At 44.7% G+C, this 16,364-nt stretch overlaps 1 protein-coding gene across 1 annotated transcript in view; it reads right to left on the reverse strand.

Moving 5' to 3' along the window:
• Positions 1-16,364, reverse strand: part of LOC122793805 (ER lumen protein-retaining receptor 3-like) — a 262,723-nt gene that overhangs the window by 89,158 nt on the left and 157,201 nt on the right. The gene's annotated exons all lie outside the window — the stretch shown is intronic.

The following is a 16,364-nucleotide window of genomic DNA, read 5'->3' on the forward strand; positions in this document are numbered from 1 at the left end:
CACTACACACCAGGTCAACATTAAAATTTACAAACTCCTCACCACATCATTCAAGTTTCCTCACACTTCTAAGAGGCATATGGAATGAATGAACTTCAGAAATTACATTTTGTGTGCACATGCACACAGTATGAAGATGGCAGCATGGCAATGACAATCCATCTTGCCTGATGGACAGAAAAAAACAAAAAGAGGTGCAATGTAACAAATATAATGTGACTGAGTGGTCAGCAGTTTTTAAATTGTCATTGACAGAGATGAGTAACAGTCTTGTGCCATCCTAAAACTATACTGTGTGCACACAAAATGAAGCTCTTACACTGTTGCCTAAAATTACTGAATAACATGATTGATTTGTGACTCTGTATTGACCATACCAATAACATTTTACATATGTTAACCATATATGTAGCAGCGAACTGTAAGTGTCCTGTAGCAAAAGAAATCTGATTACTACCACTAAGGCTAGTAAATCTATGAAATAAACAAATGATTACACTAGAAATACATATAAGTTCACACTACTGTCACTTTTAGATATTGGCCCTCAGGCTCATTGCTGTCCTTTCTTTATGATCTATGGCAAGAAACAAAAGATTACTACAGTATACATGTCATAGAGTATTTATATGCACAGTGATGATGTCATATGCCTCAGGAAAGATTAAAAATTCAGTATTAACTCCTATACTAAGTGGGGATAGAATTACTCAGCAGTGGAAAAAAAGTCAGCTTGGTGGAACAGAGGGATGGAGTCCTGGATGCAGTTCCAACAATGCAGGTTTGAGCAGTAGAACAGGTAGGAGTAAGTGGCTAGAAAGTACAGTTTTGTACCTACCATAAATGTAGATGTTCGCGTGTTCACATTGCTACAGTCATCACACTTGGGTTATCCTGCCGTCAGGTGGTCCCGCAGTCGGCCAGAGTTCCAAAGTCTTGGTCCGGCGTCGGTTGCTGTCGCTTCTTCCCTGATGTCAGTGTGCCAGGGGTATATAAGAGGCATCCAACGCCATTTTCTTCAATTTTTCTTGCCCCAGATATCAGGTGCCCCCAAGTAGGTAGGCAATACATATTGCTAATTAAACATGTAAAGGAAATAAAAGGAATACCTTTAGTTACAAGCAAATACACCACAAAGGTTGTTCAAGATAGAAAGGTATAGAAAAGTTCAGCTAGGTCAGAGGGGATGGAGGGAGGGTAATCTGGACTGCAGCAGTGTGAACACTCGAACATCTACATTTACGGTAGGTACAAAACTGTACTATGTTCTTCGTGTTACACTGCTGCAGTCATCACACTTGGGTTGAATCCCAAAGCTATGGATGGGCGGTGGAACTAAACAGGGTTTGGAGAAGCTAGTAGGCCCTGCAGAACTGCAGTGGCGAAGTCAGCTCTGGTTTTAGAGTATAGAGGTAGGTGATAGTGCTTGGTGAAGGTGTGCACTGAACTCCAAGTTGCAGCCTCCAAAATACCCTTGGTTGGTACCCCTCTGAGAAAGGCTATTGATGTAGCTGTAGCCCTGGTGGAATGGGGCCTAATGCTAGTAGGTACAGGTTTCCCATGATGTGTGTAGCAGAAATGGATACAATGTCCTATCCATTTTGAAATGGTCTGTTTTGAGATAGCTTTTCCTTGTGATCCTGCAGCACAGGATACAAAGAGCTGGTCAGATTTTCTGAAAGCCTTAGTTTTATCCAAAGTAGTAACGTAATTGCCTGTGAATGTCCAAAGAATGCAGGAGCCTTTCTCCTTTGTTCTGGGGGTTTGGGAAAAAGGTGGGCAAATGAACGGTTTGGTTTAGGGCCACAGTGGATACCACCTTTGGCATAAAGGAAGGGTTAGTTCGTAGAGCGACTCTGTGTTGATGAAAAATGATGAAAGGCTCCACTGCCATTAGGGCCTGTAGCTCTGAGACTCTTCGTGCTGAAGTTATTGCTAGCAGCAGGGCAGGTTTCCAGGATAGAAACTGTAAATCAGCTGTAAAAGCTGGTTCAAAGGGTGGCAGTGTAAGCTTTTCCAGGACAAAGTTGAGATCCCAAGTTGGTGTTGGTGCTCTCCGGGGTGGTCTTATGTTCTTAGCCCCTCTGAGGTACTGTCTTAGCAGTGGATGTGAAAATATAGGAGGATCCGTGTTGTAGTGAGCTGAATTCGCTGAGGCGTGGATCTTAATAGATGAAAAAGAAAGTCCTTTGTGCAACATCTCAGTTAAACTCTGAGGAATATTTGGAACAAGGGGATTTTGGCCTTTAGTCTGATCTTTTCCATTTGTCTGAATAGGTTTTCCTGGTGCTGGGCCTCCTGGCCTCCAGAATGACATCCATAACAGCTTTAGAGAGAAGTGTTGACTGGTTGCTTAGGTAATTTGCCATGCAGCCAGATTTGAAGTCTTGAGCTGGCTGTGTAGAATCTGATTGTTTTGCTGAGTGAGCAGGTGAGGAATTTGGGGCAAAATCCATGGTGGGCCTTGAGCCATGCTCCTTACTATTGGATACCAGTGTTGGCGTGGCCAGTCTGGAGCAATGAGTATAATTTGTGGCCTCTCTAATCTGGCTTTCAGCAGCACCTTTGCTAGAAGAGGCAGTGGAGGAAAGGCATACACTGTTAATGTTTTCCAACTGAATGAGAGGGCGTCCACTTTCCAAGCTAGTGGGTGGTATGTCCTTGTGCAAAATTTCCGAAGATGGCAGTTTTGGGGGTTGGCAAACAGATCTATGTCTGGGCGCCCCCATTTTTGAGTTATCATTGCAAATACTTGTGGATCTAGTTGCCACTCGTGAGGATCCATGATGTTTCTGCTTAGATTGTCTGCCAATGTGTTTTTCTTTCCTGGCAGGAATTGTGTTTGTAGTTGAACTTGGTAGGTCAGTGCTGTGTTCCACAAGGTCATTGCTTGCCTGCATAGGGGGTAGGAGTGTATGCCTCCTTGCTTGTTTATGTACCACATTACCGTGGTGTTGTCTGTCTTTATTAGGAGTTGTCCTGGATGTAGGAGGTCCTTGAAAGCTGTTAGGGCATTTTGTACAGCTAGCATTTCTTTTTGATTGATATGCAGATGCCTTTGATCTGTAGACCATTTGCCCTGAATGCACTGTCCTGCCATGTGTGCTCCCCAGGCATAATCAGATGCATCTGTTGTTATAGTTTGCCTGGCTGTGGGTAAGATAAAAGGCTGACCCTTGTTGAGGTGACATGCCTGAGCCCACTATAGAAACTTCTGTTGAAGACAGGGAATGAGTGGTATCATTGTTTCCAAGCTGTGGCTGTGTTGAGTCCATACGCTTTTCAGGTACCATTGTAATTTCCTCATATGCAGTTTTGCAAATGGTATTAGTAGTATGCAAGATGCCATGAATCCCAAGGCCTGCAGAATTTTTCTTGCACGGAGTTGGGTCTTTGTTGCCATCATTTTGAAGTATTAAGTCAGTTGTTCTTGCTTGTCTAGCATAAGATAAGCCACCTGGGCCGTTGTATTTAAGTTGGCACCCAGGAATATTAAGTCTTGTGAGAGCACTAGTTTTGATTTCTTTTCGTTTACTGTGTACCCTAGGCAACTTAACAAGTGTTTGACAAACGCCAGATGCTTTAAAAGAATGCCCGTGCTTTCTGCTTGAATAAGGCAGTCGTCCAGGTATGGATATATCTGAATTCCTCTGTCTGCAGTATGCAATTACTGGTGCCAGGCATTTTGTGAAGACCCTGGGCACAGTAGATAATACAAAGGGCAATGCAGAGAATTGATAATGAGTTGAACCTACAGTAAATTGGAGGTATCTTCTGCAATTTTGTCTGATAGGGACATGCAGGTATGCCTCCTTGAGATCCAACGTTACTAGCCAAGCCTTCTTGCCCAGCATGGGAAGAAGTTGCTGTAGTGTTAGCATCTTGAATTTGGGCACTTGCAGATAAGTGTTTAGAATTGAGAGGTCCAGAATGGGTCTCCAGGCTTTGTCCTTTCTGGGGACTAGAAAGAGTCTTGAGTAAAATCCCTGTCCTTGCTCCTGCGTAGGTACCTGTTGAATGGCTCTCATGTCCATGAGAGCTGTAATTTGTTTTTGAGCCTCTGCCTATTTATTTGGTGGCAGGTTTGGCATTCCTTTTATCCTTGGTAAAGTGTGAAAGTGGAATCTGTATCCTTGTGAGACAATATTTAAGACCCATTTGTCTTTTGTGATGATGTGCCAGTTATCTGCAAAAAGTGCTAATTTTCCTCCCAAGGGAGCTGCCAAGAGAGATTTGCTTGGCAGTCTGAGGGTTAAGTCATTGTGTTTGTCTTCTGATAGCTTGGGACCTGTCTTCTCCTCCTTTCTGGGTTGTGTTATCTCATTGTCGAGGCTTGTAAGGGCCTTGTGACTAACCTCTGCCCCTTGGGTGTCCGTATTTGCCCCTCTGTGGTCTGTCAGAAGCTGGAAAGGACCATTTTATTTGTTGGCCAATTTCTGCTGAAACGAGGGGGCTGGACCTGTAAAAAATCCTTGACCGTCTGCATAGATTTTGCCTTATCCTCCATTTTCTTTAAAACCTCTTCTGCTTTTACACCCAATAAAACATCCTGCTGTAGAGGTGCATCCAATAACTTTGCTTTAACATGATCAGCTAGGGTTTGTTCTTTTAACCAAGCATGCCTATGTATGACAGACCCAGTCACTGCTGCTCTACAGGAAGCCTCCAATGAATCAAATCCACATTGCAAAGTATGTTTTCCTACTTGTTCAGCTGCATGCAACAAATCTTGCATTTCCTTGAAATCAGGCTGTTCTGAATGTGTGATCATTTTTTGTTTTAATTGAGACATCAGGTATTGCTGATATTTCAGCATGTGAAACTGGCAATTTAAGGCCCTCATGACTAGAGTAGCTGAGGTATATACTTTCTTTCCCCATCTGTAGTGCTCTAGAATCCCTTTCAGAGGGTACAGGATTTTTTGCAATAGAGGCCTTAACCCCTTTGGGACCCTGGGAAATGGTTTCTGGGTCAGCAACAAGGCTTTTATATAGGAATTTGTGTGAGTCAGGAACTCTGTAGTATCTGTCTGGTTTGGCTGATGCAGGCGGTAAAGAGTCTGGGTTAAGGCTAGATTCTAAATAAACATCATCCACAATGTCTAACACGGTTGGAATAGCCAGTGGTCTGTGCTGGGGTAGTAAAAGGAATTCTCAGAGCCTTTTCTTAGAATCAGAGTAATCCTGGCCTTCCCAGTGGAAATGTTCCCTCATGGTATGTAAAGTTTCCCCAAAAGAGTAGTCTTCTGGGGGAGATGCTGAGGGAATAGACTCTTCAGCATCAGAATCTTCAGAAGGGGGAAAAGAGTATTCCTGTTCCTCACAAGAGTCTAGGAAATTGACACCTGATCAGAGGAAGTGTAATCCTCCTCCTGTCTTGGCCTTTTATCAGGAGGGGGATGGGAACCCCTGATTAGGGTAATTAAATCTTCAGCCATCCTAAGCATCTGTTTCTTAGGCATGGGGCCTTGTACTGGCGACTGCTGTACAGTCTTTTTTGCTTTTAAAGGAGTTTTCAGCTTTGCATAGGATTTAATGGTGAGTGTAGTCTGTCTGAAGACACCTTCTGCAACTGAAGGCGTTTCAACTGCACTGGAATCACCTTCAGCCCTGGAGTCGGAAGGAGCTAAAGATGAAGACTGTGGAGGCCTAGTAATCTCCGTTTGGGAATCGGAAGCCGTCTGAGGTTCTAAATCAGCGGTCGTCAGGGGCTGCGTAGGCGCCTCACTGAAAACCGGAGAAACGGCGACGGGCCCACCAGAAGCCTCGGAGTCTGGTTTGGGTCTCGGCTGCCTGCCCTTATCCTTGCGTTTTTTATGCATTCCAGTCGTCGGTTGCTCCGACGGCATGGTATAATTAAATTTCCTACCAAAATAATGTTGGGCGAAATCAAACCGACGTTTTATAGTTTGTTTATTAAACCTAGTGCAAAACCGACAACCTGTGACGTCGTGGTCTGGGCATAAGCAAGGAATACAATAAGAATGAAAGTCCTTATGAGGTATTTGCTTCCCACAAGAAATGCAATTGTTAACTTTTTCTGAGATCGGACTGAGGCAAGAAAAGGTTCCCCAACGGGGTACTTAGCTTTATTGAAAACTTCGGTCCGAAATTCGATTTGAAAATCTCAGGAGTCGGCCGACCGGCACTTGTGAACTGCTTCTGCTTCGGGCACAGCGCGGCAAGAAAGACTGAAGAAAATGGCGTCGGATGCCTCTTATATACCCCTGGCGCACTGACGTCAGGGAAGAAGCGACAGCAACCAACGCCGGACCAAACTTTGGGACTCTGGCCGACTGCGGGACCGCCTGACGGCAGGATAACCCAAGTGTGATGACTGCAGCAGTGTAACACGATGAACATCTTGTTTATCTGTTTTATGGGGAGTGAGTACCGCACCTTAAATGACACTTGACAGAAGGCAAAAAGCCAAGGTGAATCACAACATAATTAGAGGAAGCACATGCACCTCCCAAGGGGGAGTAAAGCACTTCAGTCTGAACATCCATCTGTTGAAGCCTAGCACTGTTTGCATTGCACTACTGTTGCTGAGAAGAACTGCAGAAAATTTGGCTCTCTCTCTATATATATATATATATATATATATATATATATATATATACATACATATATATATATATATCTCCATATCCATGCCTATCTTACTTCTCATCATCATCATTCCCCTCTGTCCCCAATGCCATGTTTCAGCTGGTGGCACAGCATACCTCTCAACTGTCCAGATTTTTACCTCATTTTTGGTCTGTTCCTCCTAATAATTGTGGGTTTTATGGCAAATCAGAGAGGAATGAATTCATTAAATAATGGCAGATATTTGTGTTTCCTATCATTTAGAAAATGCCTGGTAAAACAAATCCTTTTATTCTATTAACTTTTTAAGTTTATAAGAGCAAGATTTAAAATGTGTCCCTATTTTAAGGCCTTTGAACCCCCCGTTATTTATGTTTTTTTCAGATTTCTTGTGCTAAGAGGTTGAGAGATGTGGCACAGGTGGAAGAAAGGACAAACTTAGAAAAGCATGCAGGCTAGATTGCTAAGCAAAGAAGCAGGTCAAAACATTAATGTGAAAAAATATGGCATGGAAGATATTCCAAGTAAAACTGTACAGAAAAGGGGTAATCCTTCACTGTTATGTATCTTGTTTTTTATAAATGTAAACAAATTTAAAATGAAAATACAGCAAAGTACAATGAAAGTGAAAATTGCTTAGGTTAAATCTCTATAAACTAGGTAATTAGTTTAGTTTTTTTGATAATCGTCAAACTTTCCTTAAAGATTTTGGATTTTTTTCATAAGAAAGAAAAGGGAACAACTTTCTGTATTTAACAGTGAGCGAAAAGCTCCTTATCTGGAAGAGAAATTATGCAAAGCACACCTTAGCCCCCACCTCACTCTGACCCCCCCCCCCCCCCAAGAGAAGGCAGACAATCTCAGCAGCTTGTCTGAGAGAGGAAACCAGAACCATGCAGTCAATACCAAGACAGCATCTGAAGCGCAAGACAAGACTGGACTCTAGACCTACGCTTGACAGCCAGCAAATATTAATCTCTATGCTACCCTACAGAATGAAGACCAGCAGGATACAACAACAACAACAAAAACCTGTTCAACAGAAACACTTCCACTGAAAAACTTCCCCTAGAGAGTATGAATATCACTTCAAGCCTCCCCTGAAAGCAGGCCATAACCTAGTGAGGCAAAGAATCAACAAAATGTAATAAATTAATAACTAAACTAAACCAAAAAGGAGAGTTTCTTGCTTAATAGCCTTCCTCTTCTCTGACAGACAGAACATACTCCATAAGTAAAGAATATAAGTACAGAGCCCTCAAACAAAGTACTTCCATCTACAGTAAAGTAAAAATTTGTAAATTATTTTCTTATACCACACATTCATTTTCACATCAAAATCTTCATTTTTACATCAAAATCAACAACTTTTAAGCTATGCCTTTCCTCTTTCTTCCATACACTTGGCTGTTCCATCCATCTTTCAGCCTATCGTATTATACCAATTTTTTTTAATGAAACATACTTTGTGATTTACAATGAAGAAACACAGAAAAAGTTCAGACAAAACTAGAGTCTTTACTGCGTAATACCCACAACCTTCTTCGAAAAAGGCCTTTGGGAACTATGCAAATGGCCCTTAATGACATAAAAAGTACAGTTGTGTGCACTTACCATAAATGTAGATGTTCGAGTGTCTTTACTGTTGCAGTCATCACATTTGGGTTATCCCTGCTGGGGTAGCCTTCGGCCGGCCTGAATACCAGAGACAGTATTTCTGTGTCGGTTGCTGCTGCTTGAAGACTGACGTCAGGTCTTCAGTGGTATAAAGGATGGCAGCCGACAGACACCATTACATTAGTTTTTCTTGCCCTAACTGGTCAGGAGTCCCAAAGTAAGAGGCCAGGCTCTGCTGGTAGGACCCCACCAGCGGAAAAAATACCAGTATGTCCCTAGTAAGGAAAGGAGAACAACAAGGAAGAAAGGTAACAAAGAAAAAAGGGGGAAGGAGGGAGGGAAAAGTACAGTTTTGTACCTACCATAAATGTAGATGTTCGAGTGCTAATACAGCTGCAGTCATAACAGATGGGTTCTCCTGCCGTCAGGCGGGTCCTCGGTCGGCCGAATTCCAAAGTCTAGGTCCGGCGTCAGTTGTCATCGCTTCTTCCCTGACGTCAGTGCGACAGGGGTATAAAAGAACCAGATGACGTCATTTTCTTCAGTTTTTCTTGCCCCAGATGTCAGGTGCCCCCAGAAGGAAGGCAATACATAAATTTATGTAATAATGCAATGCAATATAACCAAAATACAGTAGCTGCAAGCAAATACACCATAAAAGAATACCCCAATCAGGTTGTATGAGGAGGTGTTATCCAATAGGCCTGTCCCAAGAGGGGAAGGAGGGAGGGAAACCTGGACTGCAGCTGTATTAGCACTCTAACATCTACATTTATGGTAGGTACAAAACTGTACTATGTTCATCGTGCATACAGCGGCAGTCATAACAGATGGGTAGAATCCCAAAGCTAAAAAGGGAGTGGTAGGCACTAGGTGGAACTAGGAGGAGCCAGGATGCCCTGCAAGACTGCAGTGGCAAAGCCTGCTCTAGTTTTGGAGTATAATGGTAGGTGGTAGTGCTTGGAGAAGGTATGCACTGAACTCCAAGTGGCTGCTTCCAAAATATCTTTGGTAGGAACTCCTCTGAGGAAAGCTGCAGAGGTAGCTGTGGCCCTTGTGGAGTGAGGTCTGATGCCTGCAGGTACAGATTTACCATGAAAACAGTAACAAAAGCATATGCAGTGGGCTATCCATTTTGAGATTGTCTGTTTGGAAATTGGCTTCCCTTGAGCTCCTATAGCATAGGACACAAAGAGTTGTTCTGATTTTCTGAAAGGCTTTGTTCTGTCCAAATAATAGCACAGCTGCCTGTGGATGTCCAAGGAATGTAGTAGTCTCTCCCCTTTGTTTTGAGGATTAGGGTAAAAGGTAGGTAAGTGGATAGCCTGATTCAAAGCTACTCTGGATACCACCTTTGGCATAAAGGATGGGTTGGTTCGTAAGGAAACTCTGTCCTGATGGAAAATGATGAAAGGCTGCACAGCCATGAGGGCTTGTAGTTCTGATACCCTGCGAGCTGAGGTGATAGCCAGAAGGAAGGCTGTTTTCCAGGACAAATATTGCAAATCTGTTGAGGCAGCTGGCTCAAAAGGAGGCAAGGTCAGCTTTTCTAGAATGAAATTGAGGTCCCAAGCAGGTATAGGTTGTTTCCTTGGGGGTTTTATATTCTTAGCCCCTCTGAGGAACTGTCTTAAGAGGGGGTGAGAGAATAAAGGTGGATCAGTGTTGTATTCTGCAGAAATGGCTGAAGCATGGATTTTGATGGAGGAGAATGAAAGTCCACTGCTTAGCAGTTCAGCTAGATACTGTAACATTTGAGGTAAATTCAGTTTTCCAGGATTCTGGCCCTTTTTCTCATTCCAGGCACAGAACTGTTTCCATTTTGCGGAGTAAGCTTTTCTAGTAGACGGCCTTCTGGCCTCCAAAATGACATCCTGCATCTCCTTGGAGAGTAGGGTCTGTTGTGAAGTTAAGGAATCTTCCATGCGGCCAGATTGAGTGTTTTCAGCTGACTGTGAAGAGTTTTGAAGCTGTGCTGAGTCAGAAGAAGAGGCATTAGAGGTAGGGTCCATGGTGGGGAATGCGTCAGGGTCCTCAGGAGTGGGTACCAGTGCTGTCTTGGCCAGTCTGGAGCAATGAGAATCATCTTTGGTCTGTCTGCTCTGGTTTTTAATAGAAATTTGGGCAGCAGAGGAAGAGGTGGAAAGGCATAAACTGTCATTGTTGTCCAACTGAAAGAGACAGCGTCCATTCTCCAGGCCTGTGGATGAAAAGTCCTCGAGCAGAATTTTGTCAATTGGTGATTGGTGATTTTTGTGGGAGGCAAAGAGATCTATGTCTGGCCTTCCCCATGCTTGAATTATCTCTGTAAAAACTTGAGGATGCAACTTCCATTCGTGTGGATCTGTCATATTTCTGCTTAGGTTGTCTGCCAGCGTGTTTTCCTTGCCTGGCAAGTACTGTGCTTGAAGTTTGATTTGTAATTCCAGAGCCATGTTCCAAAGTGACATGGCCAGCCTGCATAGGGAGTATGAATGGGTTCCTCCCTGTTTGTTTATATACCACATTACTGTGGTATTGTCTGTCCTTATCAATAGTTGACCTGGATGCAGAAGGTCTTTGAAGGCTATAATAGCATTTATTACTGCTAGCATTTCCTTTTGATTGATGTGAAGGTGCTTTTCTTTTTGGGACCATTTGCCCTGAATGCACCGATCTGTCAAGTGCGCCCCCCAGGCGTAGTCAGAGGCATCTGTTGTGATGACTTGATTTGCTTGAGGCTTGCAGAATGGGAGACCTGTGTTTGTTTGGCATGCTTGAGCCCACCACAGAAATTCCTTTTGAAGACATGGAATTAGTGGTATTATTGTTTCCAAACTGTGGCTGTGTTGAGACCATAGGTTTTTCAAGTACCATTGAAGTTTCCTCATATGCAGCTTTGCACATGGGATTAGTAGGATGCAAGATGCCATGAATCCCAGAGCCTGCAGGATTTTCCTTGCAGTCAGCCTGGTGAAATTTGCTAGTTTTCTGAAGTATTGAGTTAGTTGCTCCTGTTTCTCTGGCGTGAGGTAGGCCATCTGGGTGTTTGTGTCCAAGTTGGCACCCAGGAAAATTATTTTCTGAGAGGGTATTAGCCTTGATTTCTATTTGTTGACTGTGTATCCCAGAGAATTCAACAACATTATTACAAAAGCCAGATGTTTCAGAAGTATGTGCTTGCTGTCCGCTTGGATCAGGCAGTCGTCCAAATATGGGTATATTTGTATCCCTTGAAGTCTGCAGTAGGCAATTACTGATGCCAGGCATTTCGTGAATACTCTGGGCGCAGTAGATAAGCCAAAGGGCAATGCAGAGAATTGATAATGGGTTGAACCTGCAAGAAATCTGAGGTATCTTCTGCAATTTTGTCTGATTGGGACATGCAGGTATGCCTCCTTGAGGTCCAGTGTTACCAGCCAAGACTCCTTGCCCAGCATGGGAAGAAGCTGCTGTAATGTGAGCATCTTGAATTTTGGCACGAGTAAAAATGTGTTTAGGATGGATAGGGTCCAAAATAGGTCTCTAATCTTTTCCCTTCCTTGGTACCAGGAATAGTCTGGAATAAAAACCTTATCCTTGTTCTTGAGTAGGTACAGCTTGAATAGCTTTCATGTCCATGAGATCTGAAATTTGTCTTTGTGCCTCTGCCCTTTGATTGTGTGGCAGGTTTGGCATGCCTCTCATTTTTGGAAGGGTGTGAAAATGGAATCTGTAGCCTCTGTTTATAATGTCCAGGATCCATTTGTCTTTTGTGACAATATGCCAATTTTTTGAAAATAATGCCAGTTTTCCACCTAAGGGTGCTGCCATTTGAGCCTTGCTTGGCATGCAAAGGGGAAAGTCATTGGGCTTGCTTTCTGAATGGCTGCGAACTATCCTCACCACCTCTTTGTGTAGGAGCTTGCCATTGTCTGCCTCTAAACGATCCTTGAGATTGCCCTCTGCCTCTCGGGCGCCTGTATCTACCTCTTTGGGGTCTGTCCGTGGCTGGAAAGGACCAATTTTTGGAAGGCCAATTTCTACTGAAACGTGGAGGTTGTACCTGTAGAAAATCTTTCACTGTTTGCATTGATCTAGCCTTTTCCTCCATTTTCTTTAATACCTCCTCAGCTTTAACACCAAATAATACATCCTTTTGTAGAGGGGCATCCAGTAATTTAGCTTTGACATGATCTGGTAAGGTTTGCTCCTCGAGCCAGGCATGTCTACGTATGACTGATCCTGTAACAGCAGCTCTACATGAGGCTTCTAGAGCATCAAAACCACATTGCAAGGTATGTTTACCCACTTGTTCTGCACTATGTATCAAATCCTGCAACTCCTTCAAGTCTGGTTGTTCAGGTTGTGACATTTTGCTTCTCAACTGTGATGATAGAAACTGTTGGTACTTTAACATATGGAACTGGCAGTTTAATGCCCTCATGGTTAAGGTGGCCGAGGTGTATACCTTTTTTCCCCACCATTCTAAAGATCTGGAATCTCTCTCGGAAGGTAATGGATTTTTAGCAGTGGAGGCCTTAATTCCCTTGGGGCCCTGTGAGATAGTATCGGAGTCAGCCGCATGGCTTTTGTATAAAAATTGGTGAGAGTCAGGAACCCGGTAGTACCGGTCAGGCTTGACTGGGGCTGGAGGTAGAGTTTGGGTTAAGGCAGGCCTCCGAATACACGTCATCTAGTATGTCTAAGACAGGAGGTATAGCCAGAGGCCTGTGCTGAGGTAGCAAGAGAAAATCCCTAAGCCTTTTCTTGGAGTCTGAGTACTCTTGGCCTTCCCAGTGGAAGTGTTCCCTCAAGGTATGCAAGGTTTCCCCAAATGAGTAATCCTCTGGGGGGGAGACAGAGGGAATGGACTCCTCTGCATCAGAATCTTCAAAAGGGGAGTAAGAATGTTCCTGTTCATCAGAGTGCTCTGAAATAATGGAGGCCTGGTCAGAGGAGGGGGATTCTTCCTCCACTCCGGGCCTTTTGTCCGGGGGGGGGGGGGTTGAGAACCCCCGATAAAAGTAATTAAATCCTCAGCCATTTTAAGCATCTGTTTTTTAGGCATGGGGCCTGGAGAAGGGCCCTGTGTATCCTGTCTCTTAGAATGCATGGCTGCTTTAGACTTAGTGAAAGCCTTGACGGAAAAAGAAAAGGAAGGTCTGAAGACCCCTTGAGAGGAGGCAGACATGTCTACATTTTGAGTTTCACCACCGAGAGTGGCTTCGGTATCTGTAGTCGGGGTGTGGGCCGAGGAGCCTGCGACCTCGGGCACAGTAGACACCGCCAATGAAGTGTCGTCGGTAGGCAGGGGCTGCGTAGGCGCCTTGCTGAGAACCGGACCTCGTGTGTCAGTCCTTATCTTTACGTTTTTTAGACAAAACTGGAGTATCCAACGACATAATGTAGTTAAATTTTTTGCCAAAATAGTGCTGGGCGAACTCCGCCCGACGCTTAATGGTGCGTTTGTTGAACGTAGCACAAAAACGACAGACAGAGACGTCGTGGTCTGGGCCTAAGCAAGGAATGCAGAGGGAATGAAAATCCTTATGCGGTATTTGCTTCCCACATGAAATACAATTATTAACTTTGTCTGACATCGGTCTGAGGCAAGAAAAGTTTCCCCAACGGGGTACTTAGCTTTCAAGAAGACTTCGGTTGCAAAATTTTTGTAATTTCAGGAGCTGGCCAACCGGCACTTGCGAACTGCTTCTGCTTCGGGCACCACGCGGCAAGAAAGACTGAAGAAAATGGCGTCGGCTGGTTCTTTTATACCCCTGTCGCACTGATGTCAGGGAAGAAGCAACGACAACCGACGCCAGACCTAGACTTTGGAATTCGGCCGACCGAGGACCCGCCTGATGGCAGGAGAACCCATCTGTTATGACTGCAGCTGTATGCACGATGAACATCCAGGACTGCAAGAGTGAAGACACTCAAACATCTACATTTATGGTAAGTGTACACAAATGTACCATGTTCTTTGTGTTTCACTGTTGCAGTCATCACATTTGGGTAGATTCCCAAAGCTGAGGAAATGGGTGGAGGCAGTCAAGAAATTTACGGGCTGGCTATCATGCCCTGCAAGACTGCAGAGGCAAAACTTGCCCTGGATTTAGAAAAGAGAGGCATGTGGTAATGTTTGGTAAAGGTGTAAACAGATGTCCAGGTGGCAGCCTCCAGGATTGTCCCTGGTGGGAACTCCTCTGAAGAATGCTGCAGAGGTGGAGGCTGCTCTTGTGGAGTGGGTCCTGACCCCCTTGGGGGGGAGGCTTGCCATGCTGTTTGTAGCAGAAATGGATGCAGTGTGCTACCCATTTGGAAATGGTTTGCTTGGAGATGGCTTTGCCTTCTGCCCCTGTAGCAAAGCTAACCAGCAATTGATCAGACTTTCTGAAGGATCTAGTCCTGTCCAGATAGAATCTGAGCTGTCTGTGCACATCTAGAGAGTGAAGAATTCTTTACCCCTTGTTCTGGGGATTAGGAAAGAAGATGGGAAAATGAATGGATTGGTTGAGAGCCTCACTGGACACCACCTTGGGCATGAAGGATGGGTTAGTTCTGAGGGATACCCTGTCTGCATGGAAGATGATGAAGGGTTCTACAGCCATGAGTGCTTACAGCTCAGAGACTATTCTGGCTGAAGTGATGGCCAGAAGGAATGCTGTCTTCCAGGAGAGAAATTTTAGCTCTGTAGAAGAAGCTGGTTCGAAAGGGGGCAGGGTGAGCTTTTCCAAGACAAAGTTAAGGTCCCAAGCTGGTGTTAGTGCCCTTCAGGGGGGCCTGAAGTTGCTAGCCCCTCTGAGGAATTGTTTGATCAAAGGGTGTGGGAAAAGGGGCTGCTCAGCAGGAAAATGAGCAGAAATAGCAGAGGTATGAATTTTATAGAGGAGAAAGAAAGACCACTGCGTAGTAGATCAGCTAAGTAATCCAGGATGAGAGGGATGGAGGGATGTGCCATATTGGCTCCCTTAGCCTGGATCCAGGTGCAGAACCTTTTTCATTTATCCGCATAAGACTTTTTGTTGCTAGGATGTCTGGCCTCATGGATAACATCCAGAATCTGTTTACTGAGGATGGCAGGATTAGTTTGGAGTTAGGGAATAAGCCAAGCTGCCAAGCTGCCAAACTGAGTGTCTGCAATCGGGGATGCATGAATTCCCCTTCCCTCTGGGTTAGGAGGTTTGGAATCTGAGGAAGATTCCATGGAGGCAGCAGGGACAGGCTACACAGCAAGGGGTACCAGTGTTGGTGCCAGTCTGGAGTTATAAGAATGATCCTTGGTTTTTCCTCCCTTATTTTGAGCAGTACCCTGGGGATGAGAGGTAGGGGAGAAAAGACATAGACCGATAGATTGACCCAGGGGAAGGACAGGGTATCCACTTTCCAAGCCATGCAGTGATGCTCCCTGGTACAGGATTTGCTGAGATGATGGTTGATGTGGGAGGCAAAGAGGTCGACCTTCGGGGTTCCCCATTTCTGAGTTATTAGGGTGAAGGTACTTCTGTTGAATTGCCACTTGTGTGGGTCCAGAAGGTTTCTGCTTAATTGATCTGCCAGAGAGCTGAGAGAGCCTGGTAGGAATTGTGTTAACAGGTGTAGTTGCATGGAAGAGGCTGTGAGCCAAAGGGTCATGTCCAGCCTGCATAGAGGGTAGGAGTGAGCCCCTCCCTGCCTGTTGATGTACCACATCACAGTGGTGTCTGTTTTGATCAGGAGAACCCCTGGAGAGAGAAGGGGTTTGAAAGCTATAAAAGGCGTGCTGCACAGCCATCATCTTTTTGACTGATGTGCAGAGGGATTTGTTGCGGACTCCATTGGCCCTGTATGCACCTGCTGTCCAGGTGTGCATTCCAAGCGTAGTCTGACGTATCTGTAGTGAGGGTCTGGGTGGCAGGGAGTGGGTCGAAGGGCAGTCCCTTGTTGTGGGAGCATGCTGTTGCCCACCAAAGAAATTCCTTTCTGAGGCAAGGAATTATAGCTAGAAGAGTTTCCAGGTCTTGAGAGTGTTGACACCAAAGCTCTTTAGGTACCACTGAAGTTTCCTCATATGCAGTCTGGCATATGGAATGAGTAGTATGCAAGATGCCAAAAACCCCAGAGCTTGCAGGATCTTTCTTGCAGAAAGCTGGGGCTGGTGGCTAGTTGAGAGAAGTAGGGTGTCAGGAAAAGTTGTTTCTGTGGTGTAAGGTATGC

The sequence above is a fragment of the Protopterus annectens genome, chromosome 1.part0, assembly GCF_019279795.1.
Source record: "Protopterus annectens isolate FY-2018-M chromosome 1.part0, PAN1.0, whole genome shotgun sequence".
Classification (NCBI taxonomy): domain Eukaryota; kingdom Metazoa; phylum Chordata; order Ceratodontiformes; family Protopteridae; genus Protopterus; species Protopterus annectens.